Source organism: Trypanosoma cruzi, genomic scaffold (assembly GCF_000209065.1).
Source record: "Trypanosoma cruzi strain CL Brener 1047053516681 genomic scaffold, whole genome shotgun sequence".
In the NCBI taxonomy this organism is placed as follows: domain Eukaryota; phylum Euglenozoa; class Kinetoplastea; order Trypanosomatida; family Trypanosomatidae; genus Trypanosoma; species Trypanosoma cruzi.
In genome coordinates, this window is record NW_001849241.1 from 29157 (window position 1) to 44839 (window position 15683).

General features: G+C 60.1%; 1 non-coding gene and 1 pseudogene across 1 annotated transcript, besides 6 other annotated features; both read left to right on the plus strand.

Annotated features, from left to right (window-relative positions):
* Positions 1–15683: a sequence feature (areas not merged during assembly with more than two copies in the genome that could not be assigned to a particular haplotype).
* Positions 245–425: a mobile genetic element.
* Positions 245–4804: a mobile genetic element.
* Positions 407–427: a sequence feature (AT_rich).
* Positions 4532–4763: a mobile genetic element.
* Positions 5517–5587, plus strand: Tc00.1047053506639.10. Its single transcript, XR_008255372.1, has one exon. It is a non-coding gene; the product is annotated as a C/D small nucleolar RNA (snoRNA), TB8C3C3 (small nucleolar RNA).
* Tc00.1047053506639.50 lies at positions 6188–15683 on the plus strand (annotated as a pseudogene; the record flags this gene model as incomplete).
* Positions 11044–11097: a microsatellite.

Here is a 15683-nt window from a genome sequence, read left to right on the forward strand (position 1 = left end):
GCACCAGCCCCATGCGGCAGCATATCGCACACAAATGTCAAAAATGTCCAGCGCTATCGAACATAACAGTGACAGAAGAAATTAGGGAGGGAAAGGGGTTGCTTGGTTTCTGGTAAAAACATTGGGTGATTTCTACATGGTATGTTAGTTGTGTGTGTGGGTACGAGGCACAATTGGAGAATTGCCCCGGTATGAGGGAGTCATTGTGGCTGGCGTTGTCACGGCGTTATTGCATTTCTTTTTTAGGAGCTTCTGAAGAGAATGATCGTGGGAGACCTGGCGAACTTAATTGATGTATATGTATCCTGGTAAAACTAATGCTCTTCTTTATGAGACTTTTCCTATCGTACGAATTTTGGGAGGGCCATGACCTTAAAGGGGATTGGGGAGCCGATGGCGGCCGGACATTTTTTTATTTTTATTTTAAGCTTACAGACACAGCCAGTTTGGTTTAAGGAAACGGCATTGGTTCCTTACACTGTTTCTGAGTGGTGTGATATTGGCGCCCGTCTCTGGGACCCGGTACGCCAACGTGGCGAAGCCCAGGTGCAGATAACGTTCATTAATGGAACTGAGATGTCGGATGAGACGTTAACTGTGGCTCCCTCATCGACAGGCTTATGCCTGATTTTGGGAAACGTCACCAGGCCCTGGGAGGATTCGAGCCTTACAGGACATATTGCGAACCTCCGGGCGTTTCAAGTACCAAATTTTGAGAATCAATTGATCTTGCCCATCATGGGCGCAGCCCGGGAGTTGGGGCGCGTGGCAAGGGCTCATCATTGCTGAAGGGGAGCGCTTGAGCACGAAAAGCGCCCACGCCGCCGTGGAAGTGCAGAATCGAAGCGTTCAGCCTCATTCGCGGGTGGAAGAGGCGCACAACAACCTATCGGCGCGCGAATCTGACATTGCGGTCGCCGGCAGCCTTTTTGCAGAACGAGAATGCGCGCTCGCCGGACGCGAACAGCAGTTGGAGGTGACCCGCACGCAACTACAGGAACGAGAGGCACGCGTTAGTGCTAGAGAGGCGCAGCAAGCCGCGTGGGAGGCGGAGACGGCGAGCCGGGAAGAAGTCTCCACCTCTCGGAGAGGTTTGACAGATGTGCCTGTCGCGTGTCACAATATGGCCGAAGATGGCGTTACCAAAAAACCACATTAAAAGCATCGCTTGATGGCTGTGGGCGCGTCGTCACGCACGGCCCAACGAACTCCGGCGCGAGAGAGACGGCAGGTTATTCCTCCAGACGTCTCGGGGCAATTTCGGGTGACCACATTTCTATCCCTCGATGCCTTTGCCCTCCAGCACTTCTCCTTGGACGATCATTCCGCTACAGGAAAAGAGGAACGAATGTTCCGCGCATTCGACGACACCACTTGGGCCCCGCGTGTATGGAACGCGGGCATTTCCGGAGTCTTTTTAGACCTCCGGGGCGCATACAATTATTGGTGCCAGGCGGAGGACCAGGCCCAACTTGTATTTGACAGTTTGGTTGCGTGGATGTGTGCGCTGGAAGCGGAGCGAGGCCTCTCCGATCGCTTTATGAACTTGGGAAGGATCTTACTGCAGGCATTCCGGATGCAGCTCATGATGGCATCCGACCCCGGCATCCCGGTCTTCAACGTTCTCGCCCGTCCTTGCACCGCCGTTCATGAGGCTGACACCTTTGCGAGGGCAATCCAGATTCCCTTGGAACGACGAGGGACGCAAATATCGTTGCGATGCCAGTTATTTCATGTTTATGGACACGACACATCTAAAAGCAACGCCCGAAACGCAACCAGAGGAAGTTACTCGCAGCGCGGACGGCCGTCAAGAAACGGTAAAAGGGGCTGCTTGCTGCCTCTTGTGAAAGCGGACGACGGCAGCTCCATCCATTCCACCACCTCCCGCTATTCCGCAAAGAAGTCGCACCGCGCCGCCGATGCTCCATCCGATGTTTCAAATTGCCCGACGAAATCGTCGGGAAGGGCGGTGGAGCTTATCTGCCAACGACGCTCGACTGTGGTACGAAGAAACACCGATATCACCGCTTTGGACTAGCCACACGAAGAGAGGGAGCGGGGCGGCTCGAGAACTGTGGGCGGCGTCAGCGTGGGAGCGTGGAATGTCCCTAGCGGGGCAATTCACGACTTTTTGCCGCACGCACGAACAGCCGATGAACAAGGAGAGCTGTGCGGCCTTTTTTGGTGGCAATCGAAGTGGCGCCATCGACACCCGACTGCAGCACGCCCGGATGCTGCGGTCCATGTTGGAAATGGATCGAACCCCGCTGGATATGGCGGCTTTGAGGTTACAAAAGTTGCTGTGCGATCGGAGACGAGGCAGACGAGGCAGGCGCGCCCCCTGACAGAGGAAGAGATGAATCAAGTAATCCGCAGCCGGACCGATTGGAAGGAACGTGTTGTCTTACGACTTGCGTGGATAACGGCGAGTCGTTTGTTTGAGATTGCGGCCTTGACTTCCAACAATTTCACACTGAAGCCGGACGGGGCCTTAATTTTGGACTGGTCCGTGGCGCCGAAGACGGCGAGGGCGCGTCCCCACCGCGCCTCGCGGTTCGTGAGGACACGAGGGCAGGACGTGTTCGACATTATAAAGCCATGCAGGACACTTCAAGAAAACGAAAGGCTCACGAATATTACGACTGCCCAAGTCGAACGAGCCCTGGTTCCTTGGAATGCCACGGCGCATTCCACAAAAAAGGGTGTGTTGAGGCACGCTGCTCCAATCGTGGAGACATACAATTTGGACCCACACGTAATCTCGCAGTTGGCGAAGCACGTCAATCCGTTCGACCTTCCCAGAATACTGTTTGATATTTGTGGAGGTACACCACACTGCTGACCCCAGGTGTTGGCACTGGTCGCATTGATGTGAAGGGAGAAACGGCGGAAGGGCAAGAACCCTGGCTGAGAGCAGAGGAGTGTTTTTCCATGATTTTTATCACAATCATGCGTCTACAATAACAAGACGCGCGACAAGGACGCGTCTGGCCACTCCACAAGATGAGAACGCTATCCCGCTGCAGCAGATCAACGTGCTCGTATTGAACTTAGAGTGGATCATGAGCCGGTTGAAACCGGCCACCTTGGAGAGGCTCATGCAAGTTTGGGGACTCGTCGGGCGGTCTCCTTTCCCTCCGTCCTCCTCCGGTAAGGCGCGCGAAGGCTTACGGAGGATTTCAGCGGCTGGCGCGCGATTGCTGAAGGAAGCGGGAATAATCGAGGACGCTTTTTCTGCAAGAACAGGCGGATGGATAATACCTTTCTCAGTTGTGGAGGAGAAAACCACCGGTTTACGACGACGATGGATTGCGTGGCCACGCGACAAGAACAGAGACGACCCTTACGAGGCGAATGTTCCTCTTTTACACATTTCCCATTAGTTGCCGCCTGTGATGGCTGAGGCCGCTTCCTGCCTGGACTTAAAGGCATCCTTTTTGCAAGTCTCTTTACCGCGGGAGACTCGGCATCACTTTCGATGCCGCGTGGAGGACGGCACGCTGGTGGAGCTGACACGGCTCCCAATGGGATACAAGGCCAGCCAAGAAACTCTCCGGATTATTATTATTATTAGCAGTTGCCGAGGCGACGGTGGCTCACTCCCTCTGGGCTGCACCTCCATCGGTGTGCGACGACGTTTGGATCGATAATATACGCATTGCAGGGTCGAAAAGCGATGCGACATTGTGGGAAGCCCAAGTGCTTCGTAATGCGGCCGGCTGTCACGCCACGATGGAGGAGGACCGCAAATCGGGCGCCACGCGGTACACCTTCCTGTGGGTGCGGTTTGATCACACTCGCCGTGCGGTATTCCTGAGTGAGAAGTTTGTCCGCTCTGTACGCGCCATGCCGGCGCTTAATTCTTTAACCATCGCGGCAATGGAGGTTATGGCGCTACGCCTTTTGTACGTGGCTGCCGTTTTTTGCACGCGTTTATGCGAATACTACTTTTTTATCAAGGCAGTGCGACGACGATTATCGGCAGTTAACCGGGGAATTGTGCGGGAGACATCCCCGGCGAGCCTTCCACCAGGAGCGGCTGGTTTGGGCGAGAGACTACGACACATCATCGAGAATATAATCGTAGGCGAATGTTCAAGCTCAGGGAGAAGGCATCAGCCGCCATCATCACGGATGCGTCGCTCCTGGGATGGGGAGCCGTTTTCATTCCAGATTCAAGCAATGTTAAAACCGCCGGAGGAAAATGGAGGAGGAGTTCTTTTCTTATCATGCAGGCCGAGGTGCGCGCGGTGCTCTTAGCCTTATCGGCCTTTCCCCGCCGCCTTGCCACCCACTATGGACGTTTGGGTGGACAATACTTCGCCGCAAGGAGCGGCGAATAAAGGCAGCTCATAATCGCACGCCATGACGTGGGGGCTGCAACGGACATATGAGTTTTTGGACTCGCACGGAGTGCGGGCAACTTTTGCCTACGTGCGGTCCGCAGAAAACCCCGCAGACGGCATATCACGCGGTCGTGTTTTTGCACTTCAGGACTTTGTGAAGGGGTGGAACTTGCGGAGGGGATCGGCGGGGTCCTGCGGCTGGAGGACCAAAAAGACTGCCGCTTTGTAAGTAATAATATTTAAATCCTAGCTGAGTACAAAAGATCACTTTAGCGCTCAAAGGAATATATATATTTAATCAGAAGAAAACATTGAGGCAATTAAATGCCTCTACATTAATCCCCTCTTTTTCCCCTATCTTGTTTGGTTTATATAGATAATTTTAGGATCCGGCCAGTGGCCCAGAAGATTATTCGGGCTTGTTATTTTACTGATTATTGGCAAAAACGGATGATTGGGACACCGCGATTGACCGTGGAGGATGCGTAACAAGTGTGTGTTTCACGCCCTCCACTGCAGCGCCCTCTCCTGGGGCCGGGGCACTTCTTCACATCCCTACTTATTGGGCGGATGAGCTCGACGATGGTGGCTGGCGTGCGGCCATGGGAGTTATTTGAGAGTAGTCAATGCCAAAGAAGAAACGGCCACTGCACGGCTTTGCGTTTTTTGTGTGGGTTGCGGCGCCTCCACGTCCTATTGAAATGATGGGGTACTTACTGTATTTTTATTTTGCTTGCGCTGCGCAGCTTCCCTTTCTTGGTCACGGTGACTGCGTGCTCGTCGCACGCGCCGCATCGTCCGCTGTTGTTCCCTCGTTGTGTCGGTGGGGGAGTGGGCGAGCGACGGCTTTGGTGGAGTGGCGCCCTAGTGGGAGAGGGAAGGCACCGACCGCTGCTGAATGCGACAGTCTTTGCCGCAGGCGATCTGGAGGGATGACGTTGTTGCTGCAAACAACTGAGATGGACGAGGGCCGCACTGCGTCTCTGTCCCCTCTCTACATCATTGCAGTTTTCTGCAGACACACGCACCGCACGGCGGCGACGCGACCACCATCCGGGCGGCTGCGAGCCAATCGAACTGTGCAATTGGTTTGGGCTCTTGTTTTCTGTGACTGAGTTCTGCCGCCGTGCTTCTTCATCCCTTCTGTGTGCAATGCCGTCTGCACGTATGGTGCCGCTGTGTGTTGTGCAATACCGACCCACGTGAGCGAAAAACGACACTCTGACAGCTGGCAACTGGCGAATCCTCCACCCCTATTCCGCGTCAGCACTTTATTTTTTTACGCGCTCGATGGCTGTCGGTTGCGACGCCGCCATGTGAATCTGTCTCGGCTCTTGTGTGTCTTTCACTGCATCGGGACTGTTCTGTGATGTAGCCATTCGGCAACAGGAGCGGTGCCAATGGTCATGTGCCTCCTCTTCGGGATCGCACCACTCGGCATGGTGGTTGTATGGAGCTGCGCGGGCGGTGGGAGGGCGATGGTGTCACTGGCGTGATTGTGGCGTCTGTGCTTTTTTGTGTCGGTGGCTGTGCATTGGTGGGGACTGTCTGTGGCTGGATGCTTCTGCGTGCCAATTTCTTTATTTGCTGTTGTTTCTGCCCTCCTTTCCTCCGATCAAGCAGATAGAGGTACTTTTGATTGACCACCACAACTATCGTTTCAAGCTATTAGGGATTAATTGCACTATTAGGATAAGCAGTAGTGGGTTAACGATATATAGGAATTCTGTTACTGGATTTGCCATTTGTAGAAAGGGATTTGCTAAGCAGGAGTTACGGTCGACTGGGCGAGTGCGACACACCACGGCAGCCCTGTTGATATCTGTTTGGGTCTGTGGATGTGGTCTGCGGTGGGTGCGTATCCGTGCAGCCGGCACCGTGTACGGCACATGGCCATTACGGCTGTGCGTGTGGCGCTGCTCTTTTTGTTGACGCTTGTGGTTGCGGCGGCGGCGTGGATGCCCGCGGTGCGTGCGGTGGTGTTGCGACTGCGGGGCGGCACGGTGGACAGAGCCATCACGGTTGGCCGCGCCGTGGACACGGTGCTGATGGACGGCGTGTGCATGACGAACGGCGTGGCTGTGGTGTTCGACGTGGCGGCGATGCTTCCCGGCCCGCTGCGCATCGAACTGAGGAACTGCGTGTGCTACGGCGGTGCGCAGATCTACGTGCGGGGCTACAGCGGCGAGCCGGCGAGTGACCGGAGCCTGGAGGTGAGCGTGAGCGGGCTGTCCGGCGGCTACTGCTCGCTTGTGTTTGTGCACAACCTGCCGGCACACACGAACGTGACGGTCCGTGACTCGACGATTGTGACGGCGGGGCCGATGCGCTACTCGCAGCTGAGCGGACTGACGGACGCTGTGGCGTCGCCGCTTGTGCTGCACGCGACCTCGCTGTTGCAGTCGCAGCTGCGTGTGAGCAACACTGTGCTGAGGTCGTTGCACGCGGGCGGGTCTGCGGTGTACGTTGGCGGCGGCGTGGACCTGCTGTCGAGCGCGGTGGTGCTTGACGGCGTGTTGCTGGAGGCGTCGGGCGGTTCGACCGCTTCCGCGATGCATGTGGCGTCCTCGTCGCGTCTCAGTCTGCGGGGCCACTCGGTGTTCTCCGTGACGAACGTGTCGGTTGTGAGCAGCGGCGGCGGCATTGTGCTTGGAGAGCGCCTCGCGGTGTCTGATTCGGTGCTGCGCTTCGTGGACGTCGAGGGGTCTGCTGCGTCGTCGCTGGTGCGCTGCGACGGTGGGACGATCGGTGGCGGCGGGTGGCTGGAGCTGCGCGACGTGTGGGCGGTGGGCGAGGCGTCGTCTGTGGCGTCGCTGTCGGGTGTGACGCTGAGCGGCGGCGCCGTGTCGATTGCGCGCTGCGCTGCCACTGGCGTTACGCTTGTCTCCGGGCCGACGATCACGAGCGGCGCCGTGTCGGTGCAGTGCAACCGTGCCGGCGGCCGGGTGCTGCAGAGCGGCGGCGACTACCGCATGGCCGGCCTGCCCTCCGTGAGCGTGGTGCCTTGCGACGGCTGTGCGGCTGCGCTGGCGTGCTTTGATGCGCTGAGGGCGTCGTTCTCTGACTGCGTGTGCAGCTGCCTTGCCGGCGGCGTGGGCGAGGCGTGCCTGCCGTTCGACGTGCCGCCTGCGAGGGCCGGTGGTGGTGCGCCGGACTGCGTGAGTGGCGTGACGCTGACGGAGTCCGTGACGGTTGGCGGCGGGCGTGCGACGGCGTGCTTCGACTCGGTGGTGTTCAGCGGACCAATCACTGTGGCGGTGGACCTGCGCTCGATGGACGCGTTCGCTGACGCGCTGAACGTGACGCTGCGCGACTGCGTGCTTGCGGGTGGCGCACAGCTGCGGATTGGTGGCCTCAGCGAGAGCACGGCGCTTTCGAAGCCCCACGCCCTCGTCAACATGACGAATGTGACGTCGATGGAGGGCACGATTGTGCTGCATGGCGTGATGCCGCTGCACTCGAGTGTGCTTCTGGCGAACTCGACGCTGCGCGCGACGGTTGGCGGGTCGCAGTACGTGCCGACGACCCCTGGCCACGAGAGATCCCGGTACGGCCCCGCGCTAGTCCTGGACGGTTTCCGTCTGCTGTCGACGCGGTTTGTCATGACGCGGTCGACGCTGGCGTGTGGCGGGGGCTCGTGCGCTGCTATCCTCGTGGAGCGCAGCCTCGTCGTGAACCTGTCCAGCGTCTTCTACATGGACAACTGCGCTGTCCTGTCGCGGACGCACGTGATGTACGCCCTTGCGTCGGATTTGCGTGTCAGCGGCGGCTCTGTGTTCTCCATACAGAACAGCTTGTGGAGTGCGCCGAGCATTGAAATCTACAAAGGCGCGTATTTATTCAAGGATTTTGTTGTGGATGGCGGCAGCGTGCTGCAGATTTTGTCCAGCACTTTCCGTCTCGGCTTCGCCATGCTCATGGCAAACTCGCTGACTGTGACTGGCGGCAGCTGGCTGGTGCATCGCGACAGCGAGTTTCGCACCGCCTACGTCGTGTACGTGGTTGCCTACGACGGCGTGACGTTCTGCGATCAGAGTGTGTGGTCGATACTTGACAACAAGTTCACGTACGGCTCGTACTTGTCATCAACTGTAAGTATGACAAGCAACTGGTCACCACCATCCGACACGCGCCCGACCATCTACGGCGTGTGCAACGAGGCAAGGGGCTCACCTGTGACGGATTACCAAGAAGAGCTCAATATTGGGACGCCCGTGACGGTGTTGGACTGTGGCGCGTGCACCGTGGACGCCGTGTGCTTCGCTGCGAGGACGAGCAGCATCAGCGGCTGTGAGTGTGTGTGCGCTGCTGGCGGCCACGGCGAAACGTGTCTGCCAGCAGCGGTTCCGGACGGCCTTGGACCGCTCCCGCTCCTCGATGCGAATGACACGGAGGTCCGCTGCGTGCACGGTGGCAGCATCAGCTCTTTGGACGATCCTGATCCCGGTGTGCGTGGTCTGTGCTTTGTCAGCGTGACCTTCACCACCGCGATCGTGCTGGACCTGTTGCATTTTGACGCGCCACAACAGACACTCAACATCACGCTGCTGCAGTGCGTTCTCGTAGGCCTGTCGATCAGGGGAGTGGTGCGAGAGTGCACGTGAACGTGACATCCTCGATGCTGGATTCTGGTGAGTTGGCGTTTGAGGGTGACTTTGGCACGAGCTCCCAGATACTGGTGGCGGGCAGCTCGCTGGTGACGATGTCGAGCCACGCCATTTTATTTTTAAAGGTTTTTTTTTGGGTGAACTCGACGCTGCTGCTGCTTGACAACCGCATCGAGGGGAATCGGTACGCAATTCATTTCAGCATTGCTGCTGTTGTTGATGGTGGCGGGATCATTGTGAAGGGAAATACGCTGAGTACGATAGAGAATGACGGTGAGGAATCATCCGTTTGCGTTACTTCTGTTGATGTGAGGAACGGCGGCTACTTTGACGTCGAGAACAACACGATGAACTCGGTCAATGGCGTTATTCTTTTTGGGGATACCGCCGTGAGCTCCGCGGGGCTGCTGCGAGTGGCGGACTGCACCTTCGCTGGCGTGCCTGATTTTTTTGATCCTGCGCTTGTGTATTTGTCTGGCTCGGTGACCCTCGAGGGCGGTGCGCAGTGGCGTGTGGAGGGCAACAACGTAAGTGCCGTCTCAATAATAGGTATGTTGCGTCCCCAGCACAAAATTCAGCTGTCAGACAGCGGCACCACTGTGGTGCTTGCAAACAACCGTCAGGTGGAGGGAAGTGCAGTCTTTGCCAAACTTCTTCCACCGAACACGATTGTGACATCACCCGCGCACTTTGTGGTTGGGTGCAACTTGCAGGGCGGTGAGGAGGTGTCGTACGGCGGTGTATTTCCGGAGGCAGTGTTGTTGTTCGGGTGCGGCACATGCAACGACGACGCGGCGTGCTACATGCCCGGGACGGAGTCGGTGGACCGCGGCTCGTGCTCGTGCAGCTGCAAGGACGGATGGCATGGCGCGTCGTGTCTTCCCTTCGAGGTGCCCGACACTTTTTTGCCGCCCTTGCCGGAGAGAGCCGTCGACGGCGACACGAGCTGCGTGGTGAACCAGACGCTGACGAGACTTAAACTGAACATGTGGAAGACGCACCACTGCTACGTGGGTGTGACATTCAGCGGTGTGGGTGCTACGCTGACGTTTTCCTTTGACAGTATGCCGCTGCATCTCCCCATCAACATCACGCTCACTGGGTGCACATTCCGTGACGGTGCCGCGCTGCAGTTTGTTGGAGGTGTTGAGGCGGCCGAGTCAGCTGGCATCCTGATCCGCGTGAGCCGGACGGTGATGCGGTCCTCCGCTGTTGCTTTTGCACTTGCCTTCCCGCAGCACTGCGACATTGCCGTCACGGAGGTTGATGCGGTGCAGTCTTCTGAGGTCCATCTGCTTGACGCAGTGAACAACAAGCTGAGCGTATTTTTACTGAAGAACGTCTTGTTGAGTGCGTCGACGCTGCTGGTCAGCAACGTAAATGCGCATGCAACGAAGCGTGATGCGTTTGGTTTGTACTCGACCGGGACGCTGACGCTGGTGGGTGGCAGCTCGCTGTACGCGCGGTACTGCAGCTTCGAGGAATACACACACTTTTTTTACTTGGATATCCTCAGTGTCAGTGACCGCTCTGTTTTTGCGCTGCTCAACAATACAATGGCCTCCGGAACGAGCCTATTGTATCAGCACTCCCGATTCAGCGTGTCGGATCACAGCGTGCTGCGCGTGGTGGGGAACAGCGGTTCCGTGTCCTACGCCATCTATTCACTAAACTCGTGGACCGTCCAGCGATCAAGCTGGTTGGATTGGCGCTACAACGACGTGGGTGTGGGTGCGATGTTCTACGACACTGAGTTCGCTTTTGTGAGCATTGACGGCGGCAGTGTGGTGACGCTGACGGGCTGCAAGATGGGCTCGACGGGGTTGTCGGTGTCCTTGCTGAAGCGGATTGAGGCCGGTTACCGTTTCGTTTCTGGGTGTCTTATTGTCGCAGGACGTGTGGTGACGACGGCGGCAGAACTGGCGCTCCACGGCATCAACAACGTGACGACGGTTGCTGCGTGCGGGGAGTGCACGAAGGACGGCGACTGCTTTGCACCGCTGACGACGGCGGTCATTGACTGCAAGTGCCAGTGCGCTGCTGGAGGGCACGGCGATGTGTGCGTCCCGGCGCCTGTGCCTGCTGGCCCGCCACCGCCGCCACCGCCCACACCGCTACTGCCCACGCCGCCACTGCCGCCGGTTGGTGAGTGCATCAGCGACATGGTGTACCCCGAGGTGGCGCAGGCAGTGGGCGGCGGGCTGTCGTGGCTGTGCTACCGCAACGTGACGTTTAGCGGGGGCGGCATGAGACTGACGGTGCTGCTTGGGGGGATGACGGGCGACGTGGCGAATGTCAGGTTTGATGGATGCACGTGGAGGGAAGGCGCCGTGCTGTTGCTGTTGGGCAACGCGTACGCCGCTGTTGGGTCGCTGACCATGTTGTCACCGGCAACACATTTAGTGACGCGCTTCTCAGCCCGGAGGGCGTGTTTCCACCGCGCACGAACATCACGATCAGCGGGAACCGCTTCACGGTCACGAGGCTGATCCCTCGGTTGGGTTTGGTCCTTAGGGGCCCGTCGTGTGTTGCGATGAATGAGCTGGCGATCAGCAACAACTCCGCGGTGGTGCTGAGCGGCAATGTGTTTCAGAGCGTGACGGCATCGTCAAGCGCCATTTACGTCGTTGAATCTTCTCTGAGGGTGTCGTGGCACTCCGTGTTTGCAGTGATGGGCAACACGTTTCATATGGCTGGCGGTGATGGTACGCTGATAACTTTTGAGGGGTCTGGCCAGTCCTTGTCGCTGAAGGTGCTGAACAACTCTGCCGTGGTGATCCGAGGCAATCTTGTGTCGATGCCGGTGAGGTACTTCATTTTATTTTTTGGGGCCTCACGTGTGGAGTCCCATTCAGCGGTTGTGTTTCAGGGCAACGACATGCAGGGAAGCTCGGCTGTGTTTTATCCAAGGTACTCCCCCAAAATCTACTACAACTCTTGGCTGCAGTTGAGCGGCAACCTCTGCCGTGAATCCCCATCGGATGCCTTTGCTGTTTTTAGCCCCACGGTGAATGTCCGCGACTCCACGGTGTCTGTGTCTGGCAACCAATTCATGTCCAGCACGGTCACGCCGACAATGCTGCTGATACCCAAAACGCCCCGCGATATCACAAACGGAGCGATTGTGGCCGCGTGCAACACTGTGAACGGCGGGGAGGAGGCGAAATACAGCATCCCGTCCGTGTACAATGCCACTATCCTGAGCTGCAGCGACCCATGCGCCCTCGCGGCATCGTGCTTCCCTGCGTACACGACGACGGCTTTGAGTGATGGCTGCGCCTGCACGTGCGCGGAGGGCGGCCATGGCGATGCGTGCCTGCCCGTCGCTGTCCCCGAGCCACCGAGCACCGACGGCGCTGACTTGTGCGTGCGTGACGTGCGTGTGGATGTGGAGGTGAACGCCGGTCTCGGGACGTCGGTGGCATGCTACGTTGGTGTGACCTTTGCGGCGGACGTCGTGGTGGACGTGGAGTCGATGTCAGGGAGCGTGCGCAACGTGACGCTGGCGGACTGCACTTTTGTGCGCGGAGCGAGCCTGTACGTTGTTGGGTGGCGGTCCGACCCGCCTGCTGGACACCGCGCCGATGTGTTGATCAGCGGGCTTGAGTCGTGCTCTGGCGGCGGCGTGCTGGTGGCGAACCGATTTCCGCTGGGCTCGCGCGTCGCTGTGGTGGACTCGGTGCTGATTGCGGAGAAGCATGTTGCGTATCGCGGCGCCTACGGCCTTGGCGACGCGTCCGCGTGCCTCGTGGTGCACAGCGTGAATCTGACTGGGAGCGTGCTGACCATCGCGCGCACGCATGTGGCGGCGGTGTTCCGTGACGCTGTTGGCGTGTTGTTTGTTGGCGGCGTGGCGCTGTCGTCGCGCGGAGCGCTGTACTTGGACGGGCTGTTGGTGCAGACGGCGCTGGGGCTGTGTGTGTCGGTGGAGGGCAGTGTCGCGGCCAGCGGCGGCTCCGTGGTGGCGTTTGTTGACAGCGACTTCCTGCTGTGCAAGCACGCGTTGTCTGTGCGTGGGGCTGTGAGCGTGTCGGGCTCTGCTGTGGCGTTTGTGCGGAGCGAATTTTCGTCGACGGAGGACTACGCGGTTGCGTTCTATTCGACGGTGAGCCTGGCTGGCGGGTCGATGCTTCTGGTGAAGGGCAACGTGCACGACGGCGTCTCGAGGGAGATGCTCCACGCCGCTGGCGCCGTGACCGCTGCTGGGAGCACGCTGAGCTTTGTGCGCAACCGAGCGCTGCTGCCACGGATGCTGTCGGTGAGCCTGGCGCTTGCGGCTGGGGCGCATGTGAGGATGGCGTGCAACGACGCTGGTGGCCGTGTCCTGTCGACGGCGGAGGAGTACGCAGCGGCTGGTTTTGGCGACGCTGGGAGCATCGACGTTGTTGGGTGCGACGCCTGCGACAGGGACACGCACTGCTACGCGCCCGGGACTGCGTCTGCGAGCATGAGGAACGGTGTGTGCGTGTGCGTGTGCGGCAGCGGCGGGTACGGCGAGGCGTGCGTGCCTGTGGGAGCTCCCGCACTGCCGCCCGCTGCGGGCACCGCGCCGAGTGTGTTTGTCCGCGAGGGCGTGACGATGCAGTCGGTGTTTGTTGTGCCTGCCGGTGCGAGCGAGGTGACGCTGCGCCACGTTGTGCTGGACGGCGTGAGTCCTGTGCTCTACGTGCCGTGGATGGCGCGGGACGGCGTGCGGATCGTTGTGCAGAACGTGTCGCTGCTGAACGGCGCCGTGCTGTACGTGATGGGCGGCGGAGCGTTGCGCGGTGCTGCGGGGAGCGACGAGAGCGGCCCGGTGGAGCTGTCGGTGTGCGATGTGGAGGCGCTGAACGGTGCGCTTGTGCTGACCGGCACGTTCCCCGCGGGGTCTGTGCTGACGGTGACGGACTCCCTGCTGGTTGCCGCGAGGTCGACGCCGCTTGTGTATCTTCCCGGCTCGCAGTCCTCGCCGTACGCACCGGTGCTTGTGCTGTCGGGCCTGCGTCTCGTGCGGTCCGTGCTGGTTGTGTCCGGCGTTGCTCTCGTGACGGTGATGACTGGTGGGCGGACGGTGGTGGTGGACGGCGCGGTGCTGGAGCTTGTCGGTGGCGGTGTCGCGGTGGACGCGGCTGTGCTCGGTGGCGACTTTGCGTTGTACGCGAGTGCGCGCGTGGTTGCGTCTGGGAGCGCTGTGCTGCGCGTGTCGGGGAGCCAGGTGTACGCCGCGCATGGGTTGGTGTTTGGCAGCGGTGTGGAGGCCAACGCGTCCGCCGTCGTAGTGAACGACAACGCCGGTGCGCTGACCGATGGCGCGCTGCTTGTGCTGCGGGGGTTGGCGTCGTTTGTTTCCGGGTCGTGGCTGTCGGTGCGCGGCAACAGCATCAGCGGCAGGCTCCTGTCGGTGCCGTCGTACCCGCGCAGTGCGGACCTTGTCCAGAGCACACTGACACTCTATGGGAACGCTGGCAGCGGGCCCGTCGTGATGGACGGCACCGTTGCGCTTGTAGGCACCGGCCGAAGGTTCGTCGTGGGGTGCCTGACGCTGAACGGGCAGGCGGTGCAGCCGATGGACTACAGGTCCGCCGGCATCATCGGGGAATTCCGCCCCGTGGCGTGTGGCGTGTGCGATGCCGACGTGCACTGCTTTGCGGCTGCGACGAGGGCGATGTCGGGGTCGTGTCGCTGCCGCTGTGCTGATGGCGGGTACGGGCGCGAATGTCTGCCGGTGTACCTGCCGCACGTGGACGGGTGCAACCGCACGCCCGGCATGCCGCTGCTGAGCCACACGGCGACGCTGACGGAGACGCGCAGCCTGACTTCAACGTGGACGACAACGCCGACACCAACACCGAGCCTGAGCACGGCGCACTACAGTCCGACGCATTACGGGCCGACGGAGACACTGCAGGTGACGGAGACGGTGGCGCTGTCGCCCACGCGGACCCCGACGGCGTCGGTGAGCAGCACGCTGTGGTGGAGCGAGGTGGCGTGCCCGACGCTCGCCGTGACGACGACGGCGGCTGGTGGGAGCCTGACGCAGAGCGACATCCGTGGCAGTGGGAGTGCCGTCCCGACGCTGCTGATGGTGGCGCTGCCGCCGCCGTTTCTTTGGGCACGCGACCCGCAGCTCGGCACGCACCTGAGCTTTGTGCCGGTTTCGACGGCGCAGCCGCGCGGGTTTGGCGGTCCGTGGGGAGCGATGCTGAGCAACGCGACGTGGGTGCGCAATGCGACGAATCCGTCCACCGTCCTGGAGCTGGCTGTGCCCGTGCACCGCGGTTACTTCACTGCTGCCGACGAGACGATAGTCATTCGGTGCGACGCTGCGGCGGTGTTCGGCGGCTGCAAGGGAGTGCTGCTTGGGTCCTTCACGATCAGGTCTGACACGCTGCCCGCCGCTGCCAGCGCTCTCTCGGCGATCACCGGCGTTGTTGCGGGTGCGGCGGCTGTTGCCGTGGTGGTGACTGGCGGGCTGGGCTCCGTCCTGGAGATGCAGGCGCTCGGCGTGTTGGCGAGGATGCCATGCGCCTCGGCGCAGGAGCGTGCGAGCACCGTTGCGCTGCCGTACTTCCTGTCGGTGTTCGCTGCCCTTGACCCGCTGTGGATGGTGATGGGCAACGCGCTGCTGGCCGCAGTGTTCGGGTGCGCGCACTGCGGTGTGACGGCGGCCTTCCAGCGGTGGCGCGCGTGGACGCTGCGAGTGCGTGGGCTGCGATGCGCTTCCCGAGCCTGACGTACGTCGTGGCGC